Raw genomic sequence first — 9,613 nt, forward strand, 5'->3', positions numbered from 1 at the left:
AGGGGGTGAGATATAGCCAGGGTGGAGGGGAGGGTGGGAGATGGGGAGGTGAGATATAGCCAGGGTGGAGGGGAGGGTGGTGAGATATAGCCAGGGTGGAGGGGAGGGTGGTGAGATATAGCCAGGGTGGAGGAGAGGGTGGGAGATGGGGGAGTGTGAGAGGGGGGTGAGATATAGCCAGGGTGGAGGGGAGGGGGGTGAGATATAGCCAGGGTGGAGGAGAGTGTCAGGGTGGGAGATGGGGGAGTGTGAGAGGGGGGTGAGATATAGCCAGGGTGGAGGGGAGGGTGGGAGATGGGGAGGTGAGATATAGCCAGGGTGGAGGGGAGGGTGGTGAGATATAGCCAGGGTGGAGGGGAGGGTGGGAGATGGGGGAGTGTGAGAGGGGGGTGAGATATAGCCAGGGTGGAGGAGAGGGGGGGTGAGATATAGCCAGTGTGGAGGGGAGGGGGGTGAGATATAGCCAGGGTGGAGGGGAGGGTGAGATATAGCCAGGGTGGAGGGGAGGGGGGTGAGATATAGCCAGGGTGGAGGGGAGGGTGTGAGATATAGCCAGGGAGGAGGGGAGGGTGAGGTATAGCCAGGGTGGAGGGGAGGGTGAGATATAGCCAGGGTGGAGGGGAGGGTGGTGAGATATAGCCAGGGTGGAGGGGAGGGTGGGAGATGGGGAGGTGAGATATAGCCAGGGTGGAGGGGAGGGTGGGAGATGGGGAGGTGAGATATAGCCAGGGTGCCAGTCTGTTTTCTCGCCAACTCCTTATGGAATTGTCAGTTGGCATGAGAGATAAAACGGAACCACACAGGGTAGGTGAGGGAGGGACAGACTGAGAGAGGTGAAAAGGGATGATCATCAAATGAGAACAAAATTCACAATTTAGGGTGCAATTCAGAATATGATGTAATGTTTTGATTTTGTTTCGAAAGGTTCCCCCTAAGCGTAGGAATATTATGTTTGACTGAACTCCCACATCTATCCGCTAGCACGGACCAACACTTTAACCATGCACATAGTTACTATTACACATAGTTAACCACGCAAGCTGAATTTCTCTGCTTCCATGTGCCAGACAGACACTTGCACTGCCCCGTAATTCTGATTCGCTTTGAATAGAAGAATATAATAAACACAGTCTTACTAGAGCCAATGACATGTTTCAGAATATATTACGGGTTTTAGTGAGTGATCTCATTGCTTTTGGAAGGATGTTTTTATTTTATGGAAGGAGCTTAGCAGAAACTAGTAGGATTGTGATGTCTTGTTTTTTTTTGAGAAACAATTTATACTTGTTTTTGCAGTGCTGTATTATTATAAAGGATACAGTTTGGCCACGTGGACATGACAAAAAAAAATGCAGGAAAATCTTATTTTAATCGTATTTAAAAAAAGGATTAGCGTAATTTTGTCCATGTTGAATTTTATTTAGATTCTCAGGAAAGGTGTGATATCCATCTACCTTGTTTTAGACATAGAAATGGATAGAAATACAATAGAAGTCTATATCTAGTCTGTGTGTTTAGATCTTACCTAGTTGCTGGATAGCAATGTCAACCTTTGGCTAGCATTGCCTAGAGTGGAAATACCAGACTGCTGTTGGCTTCTTCATCTCCCGTCACAAGTCATAACAAAGCCATGTTAGAAATGTCTACTAGTTCCTTACCATTTTACGTTTCAGGTTATATGGGGAGTGTTTTTTTTTTTTAACAGTCATTATGTTATTGACTATCAGCAAAACAAAGAATAGGTGTTTTAATAATAACAAGTAATTTAAAAACACACACTTACAGTGTTCAGGTTTGCATAGGATGGAACATTCCAAGTAAGTATGGTAACTGTAACCCAGTTAAGAATTAAGTTGTAAATGTAGTCTTCATTCCCCATTTGAAGATATTGTATTTGCTGTTAGTAGATGTTATGAACGTTTATTCCCATTGGTCAAGCCTCTCACTAATCCTAAAGTGAACCCCTGTGAAACGAATGCAGCAACAACAACAACAAAAAATGACCATATTACCCAGGGGGGGGGGGGGGGGGACAAAGCTGGTTGTAATGGTGTCATTGGTGACGTCATAACAATCAGTTTTACTCTGGGTAATGGTGGATTTTAACCTTGACGAGTGGAAACATAAATGTGGTTGTCAACGTTAGTACATGAGTGTGGTTATGACTAGCGGGAGTACGGCTACGACCGGAAGTGACATTTTCGTTGCAGGTTAGGAGAGCTTTTTAGCTAACCCTTTTCCTAACCATAACCTAAGTCTCCTAACCTGCTGTGTAAATTAACCTAACCTGCTACCGGCTCGTAGGTGTACTCCCTCTAGTCAGAACCCATGAGTATAGATGTGAAATGGTATATATAAAAAAATATATTGTTAACACAAATATCTCATTTTATGAACTGAAACTGGAAGAAAATAACTATCTAGCCTTTGTCTTTAGTCTCAAAATAACTCTTAAATGAAGAATTCTTTAATGAATAGATAGATATTACAAAAATGTGTATACAGTATTAGACTTGAAACAAATGTGACTGTGTACATGAACGACAGTTTTTTCAAAATCCTGTGAATTGTCTTGTCTGATTGTGTGATGATATTCAACATGATTTTCTTTTTAAAATGTTCTCAATTTTTTTTTGGGGGGGGGGGTTGTACAGACCTGCCTTTCCCCTGTATATTTTCTATGATGTGTGTGTGTGTGAATGCAGCTCAGTTCTTTGTCTCTCTGGTTGTTGGTATTATATGTTTGTAAAGGCTTTTAATGTGTTTTATTCGAGGCACAGATAACTATTCACTAAAACTGGAATTTCAACCTCAGTGCTTGCTGTATTCACTTTCACATGCAACGTGAATTTACAGATCAACTTGTAATCATAAAATGAGCATCAGTGGACCTAATGGATGTTTGTAAATTGATATATATATATAGGCACCACCCAGATGATAGGGTGTGTTGTAATGAATTAATATTGCACCAGAAAAATCACATTAGTATAACCTATCCTGTAGACTATAATCCTTTTAGCCTGGCATCTGAACCGGATGTCATTACGTTTCACCAGTGTTAGTGGTGAGTGTCTGGTTTAACCAGGCTACAATCTTTAACCCCATGTCCATCTGTAGTAACATGCTCTGTTAGGTGGACAGAAGCCTTGGTTCTTTACTGTGTATTCTAGTACGTGCAACAGAACAAAACGTTTCTCTGTGTGTAGTAAGTCAATAGGTGTGGTTTTGGTGAATTCGTGAGTCAAGATCAGACCGTGTGCAATGTTGTGTACATAAAGTCACATAACAGTATGTGTGGTAATTGTTGTTAAATACAAATGTGTCCAAGTTTACCATTTTACAATGCTCTGTAGATTTGTTATCTCTCAAATGGCACCTATTCCCTATGTAGTGCACTTCTTTTTTAACCAAAGCCCATTCCCGATAGTGAACTACTTCTCATGCACTATATAGGGTGCCATTTCAAATGCAGACCTGGTCTGAAGTAAGGCACTATATAGACAATAGGGTTCCATTTCGGGGACACACCCAGTGACCAGAACTGCAGTCCTTTTTGACAGTCGGCCATATTCAATCTTCCATATTGTTGTTGGGTCATGTATGTTGTTCCACAGCTTTTGAAAGCCATTTTCCTCATTGACCATGATCTACCCTGGTTCCCTTCTGTATGTGTTTTAAAATGTATCCTGTACTATAATAACATAAGTATAGATATATCAATGACTTGAAATGAGGTAAATATTAACATTGCCATGGATAAATAAAACAGGTATACAGTGCATTTGTATGGATTACAAAGAAAAAAAATCTCATGTACTCACAATAGCCTGTAATGACAAAGCAAAAAAAACAACAGGTTATTAGGAATGTTTGCATATTTATTAAAATAAACTGAAATTACATTTCCATAATTATTCACACCCTTTACTCTGTACTTTGTTGAAGCAACTTTGCCAGTGATTACAGCGTCGAGTCTTCTTGGGTATGACGCTACAAGCTTAGCACACCTGTATTTGGGGAGTTTCTCCCATTCTTCTCTGCAGATCCTCTCAAGCTCTGTCAGGTTGGATGGGGAGCGTCGCTGCACAGCTATTTTCAGGTCTCTCCAGAGATGTTAGATCGGGTTCAAGTCAGGGCTATGGCTGGGCCACTCGACATTCAGAGACTTGTCCCAAAGCCACTCCTGCGTTATCTTGTCTGTGTGCTTAGGGTCGTTGTCTCCCAGTCCCTGCTGCTGAAAAACATCCCCACAGCATGATGCTGCCACCACCATGCTTCACCGTAGGGATGGTGCCAGGTTTCCTACAGATGTGACGCTTGGCATTGAGGCCAAAGAGTTCAATCTTGGTTTCATAAGACCAGAGAATATTGTTTCATGGTCTGAGGGTCCTTTTGGCAAACTCCAAGAGGGCTGGCATGTGCCTTTTACTGAGGAATGGCTTTCGTCTGGCCACTCTACCATAAAGGCCTGATTGGTGGAGTGCTGCAGAGATGCTTGTCTTTCTGGAAGGTTCTCCCATCTCCACAGAAGAACTCTGGTGCTCTGTCAGAGTGACCATCGGGTTCTTGGTCACCTCCTTGACCAAGGCCCTTCTCCCCCGATTGCTGAGTTTGACCAGGTGGCCAGCTCTAGCAAGAGTCTTGGTGGTTCCAAACTTCTTCCATTTGTGAATGATGGAGGCCATTGTGTTCTTGGGGACCTTCAATGCTGCAGAAATGTTTTTGTATCCTTCCCCAGATCTGTGCCTCGACACAATCCTGTCTCGGAGCTCTACAGACAATTCCTTTCACCTCATGGTTTGTTTTTGCTCTGATGCACTGTCAGCTGTGGGACCTTATATAGACAGGTGTGTGCTTTTCCAAATCATTTCCAATCAATTGAATTTACCACAGGTGGACTCCAATCAAGTTGTAGAAAACATCTCAAGGATGATCAATGGAAACAGGATGCACCTGAGCTCAATTTTGAGTCTCATAGCAAAGGGTCTGAATTCTTATGTGAATGTATTTCAGCTTTTTTTATATATATATATATATATATATATATATATATATATTTGCAAGCATTTTTTTAAAAACCTGTTTTCACTTTGTCATTATGGCGAATTGTGTGTAGATTGAGGATTTGTATTTATTTAATCCATTTTAGAATAAGGCTGTAACAAAATATGGAAAAAGTCAAAGGGTCTGAATACTTTCCAAAGACGCTGTATACAGTCTATATGTACATGCTATGAGCAGATGGATAGTAATGTTATGATCGTTCAGGAAACTGTGTCTCAGAGATTTTTTTGGTTTTATTATTTTTTATCTTTCACTGATGGATAAACAGTTTTTGTTGCATCTTGTGTCTGAGTGTTTTTTTTATATATTCCCCATTTTATTATTATTATTATTATTTTTTAATTTTCTGACTGGTGGATTAACGTATTGAGTGTATCGGTCATAACTACTTTCTCTTGTGTGCTAACAGTATTTGCATTTCAGTCATGGCTTTATATTATAACTATTAGAGCTACCAACCGTTGATGTAGACTTCGTGAGACAACGTGACGTAGGTTTCCATCACAGACGGAAATTCAGAGTATCAAGGAGTGAGTGGGAGAGTCCGGGAAAAGTTACAGACCTGTATTTAAACTACATTTGACTGACTCCTAGTTGGTCTCAAGGATGTCTGATAAACATAGTCCATTTTTCCTTTCTTGAGTGAATGAGCTGACAGGAAACAAATTAAGTAAAGGTAGTAGTGTAGCGGAGGAATCTCTTAAGTTGTTCATCATTCATTATTTGAAGAACGTCCAACTGTTTATTACATTTGAGTCATTTAGCAAACGCTGTTACCCATAGTGACTTACAGGAGCAGTTAGGGTTCAGTGCCTTGCTCAAGGGCGAGAGAGAGAGTGAGATTGCAATCGCATTGGCTGTCCTGCCTTGAACTTCCTGAACCTTTTACTCCTGATTGGATAACAGAGAGAGAGAGAGGCACGCAGTCTCCAATGATTGGATAACAGAGAGAGAGAGAGGCACGCAGTCTCCAATGATTACACCTTGGCTTATTATACTGAACAGAAATATAAATGCAGCATGTCAAGTGTTTCATGAGCTGAAATAAAAGATCCCTGAATTTTTCTATAAAACACAAAAAAAGCTTATTTCTCTAAAATGTTTTGCACACATTTGTTTACATCCCTGTCAGTGAACATTTCTCCTTTGCCAAGATAATCCAAGATATGCCACACCTGTCAGGTGGATGGATTATCAAGAAGCTGATGAATAAACAGTCTGATCATTACACAGGAGCACCTGATGCTGGGATAATAAAAGGCCATTCTAAAATGTGCAGTTTTGTCACACAACACAATGCCACAGATGTCTCAAGTTTTGAGGGAACGTGCAATTGGCATGCTGACTGCAGGAATGTCCACCAGAGCTGTTGGCAGAGAATTTCTTTACCAATAAGCCGCCTCCAACATCAATTTAGAGAATTTTGCAGTACGTCCAACCGGCCTCACAACTGCAGACCACGTGTAACCACGCCAGCCCAGGACCTCCACATCCAGCTTCTTCACCTGCGGGATCGTCTGAGACCAACCATCCGGACATCTGATGAAACTGAGGAGTATTTCTGTCTGTAATAAAGCCCTTTTGTGTGGGAAAACTAATTGTGATTGGCTGGACCTGGCTCCCCAGTGCATTGGCATATGCCCTTCCAGACCCACCCATGGCAGCTCTCCTGCCCAGTCATGTAAAATCCATAGATTAAGGCCCAATTCATTTATTTCAATTGACTTAATCGTATATGAACCGTAACTCAATTGAAATTGTTGCATGTTGCGTTTATATTTTTGTTCCATGTATAGGAAGAATAAAGGGGTTTACTAACATCTGTTGACAAGACTGAAAAACTGAAAAGCTGCATTGAATGACGACAGCTTTCTTTTGATATAGGACTGTTCATTATAGAGTGGAATACCAGATAAAATGACTGTCACCTAATGATATTTCAGCTCTAAGGATTTTTTTTTTTTTTTAAGATTATCCTGGTTTTTGATGTCGATAATTTTTTTAGACATGAAATGCACTAAGCATTATGTGGGTTGAATGCTGTAACAACACAGAATAACACAATTAATTAAAGTCCCATGATGTTAGTGACTGTCCATTACTGCTTATCACTTATTCACTTAATTTTAAAATATTTAAGTTGTGTATATTACATTTGTTTTAGGCTTATTCGATAAATATTATTTAATTCCAAGTCATCATCTCATGACAAAATCTATATTTTAGTAGTTCTTCAAGGTAAATAAAGCACACTTTTATGAATGCTGAATACCACTATCAATCTTAGGTCATGTATTTTCAGGTAAAGACCCTCTTGATTGTATGTTCTTCAGTCTCTTCTCTCTGTCTCACACTGGACAAGTAGGCACGCAATGGATTATGGTCATTGTAGTTAATTACCACGTTTTCTGTGCTAAACTTTGTAGAATATTGGCCTGTTAGAAACTACAAATCCCTACTACATCGCACAGTTTGGGCTTGATCTAAAGAAACGCAATTAAAATAATTGAATGAACCTTGGTCAATTAGTTGTTTAAAAACAAAAAAATAACCGGCAGGTCGGTTAATCAGCCCAAATTCTCACTGTAGTTGAGGGGGTGTGAAGAGACCTGATTTCTACCTATTCATTTGATCATTAAGGTCGGTTGCTATGATTGTCAAACTACTAGTGAAAGAACATGTTGAGAGACTGGTTTGAAGGAAATTGTTTAATTGAATATAAGGCATGTGTGCCCAAATCAAATGTTATTGGTCGCATACACATGTTTAGCAGATGCTATTGCAGGTGTAACGAAATGCTTGTGCCATTCAGAGGGTTGTTCTTAGGGGAAGGTGTTCTTAATGTTTTGTACACTCAGTGTACAGTAGGTCTACACTGACACCCTTTAGAATGGACGCATAGTGTTCACTTGCATGCTTGTTCTTCGCATAGAATTAATTATAATTTGTTCTATTGCTATGTTTCAGGTGTTTGGAAGACAAAGGTTAAATAAAGAGAAATATATAAATTAACATTTTTATTGTTCATTAAAATGACAACAATCCTCCATGAGAATTACTGTAGGCCTATAATAATAATTCTACACTGAACAAAAATATAAACGCAACAATTTCAAAGATTTTACTGAGTTACAGTTCATATAAGGAAATCATTAAATTGAAATAAATTCATTAGGCCCTAATCTCTTGATTTCACATAACTGGGAATACAGATATGCATCTGTTGGTCACATACCTTTAATAAAAAGTAGGGGCTTGGATCAGAAAACCAGTCAGTATCTGGTGTGATCACCATTTTCCTCATGCAGCGCGGCACATTTCCTTCGCATAGAGTTGATCAGGCTGTTGATTGTGGCCTGTGTATGCAGGCCATGGAACAAGTTGGACATTTTCAGCTTCCATGAATTGTTTACAGATTCTTGTGATATGGGGCCGTGCATTATCATGCTGAAACATGAGGTGATGGCAGCGGATGAACGGCACGACAATGAGACTCAAGATCTCGTCACGGTATCTCTGTGCATTCAAATTGCCATCAATAAAATGCAATTGTGTTCGTTGTCCGTAGCTTATGCCTGCCCATACCATAACCCCACTGCTACCATGGGGCACTCTGTTCACAACGTTGACATCAGCAAACCGCTCACCCACATGACTCCATACATGCTGTCAGCCATCTGCCGGGTACAGTAGAAACCGGGATTCATCCGTGAAGAGCACACTTCTCCAGCGTGCCAGTGGCCATTAAAGGTGAGCATTTGCCCACTGAAGTCGGTTACGACGCCAAACTGCAGTCAGGTCAAGACCCTGGTGAGGACAACGAGCACGCAGTTGAACTTCCCTGAGACAGTTTCTGAAAGGTTGTGCAAACCCATTTTCATCAGCTGTCCGGGTGGCTGGCCTCAGACTATCCCGCCGGTTGTGGCGGTTCTGGGGTGGCGTGGTCAGTGGTTGTCAATCCGGTTGGAGGTTTTGCCAAATTCTCAAAAATAACGCTGGAGGTGGCTTATGGTAGAGAAATGAACATTCAATTATCTGGCAACAGGTCTGGTGGACATTCCTGCAGTCAGCATGCCAATTGCACGCTCCCTCAAAACTTGAGACATCTGTGGCATAGTGTTGTGTGACAAAACTTCACATTTTAAAGTGGCCTTTTATTGTCCCCAGCGCAAGGTGCATCTGTGTACTGGTCATGCTGTTTAATCAGCTTCTTGATATGCCACACCTGTCAGGTGATTTGATGATTTTTTGCAAAGGAGAAATGCTCACTAACAGGGATGTAAACACATCTCTGGGATGTGAAACCAACGCATTACATGTTGAATTTATATTTTTGTTCAGTGTACATAGGTAGCCTATATTTCACATTCCATCCACCTTGCTGAATAATCACAATAGCGGCCAGCATGATGACAATACCTACCAGAGGAAATTGGTTTATCTGACAGGACTGGGAGCCTCATGCTTTTCAGGATGGTGCTGAGATCCCATCTCAATAAGTGCCCTGCACTGGCTCAGCATTGTACAACAAAAATACATTTTACAT

The sequence above is a fragment of the Salmo trutta genome, chromosome 7 (assembly GCF_901001165.1).
Source record: "Salmo trutta chromosome 7, fSalTru1.1, whole genome shotgun sequence".
NCBI lineage: Eukaryota > Metazoa > Chordata > Actinopteri > Salmoniformes > Salmonidae > Salmo > Salmo trutta.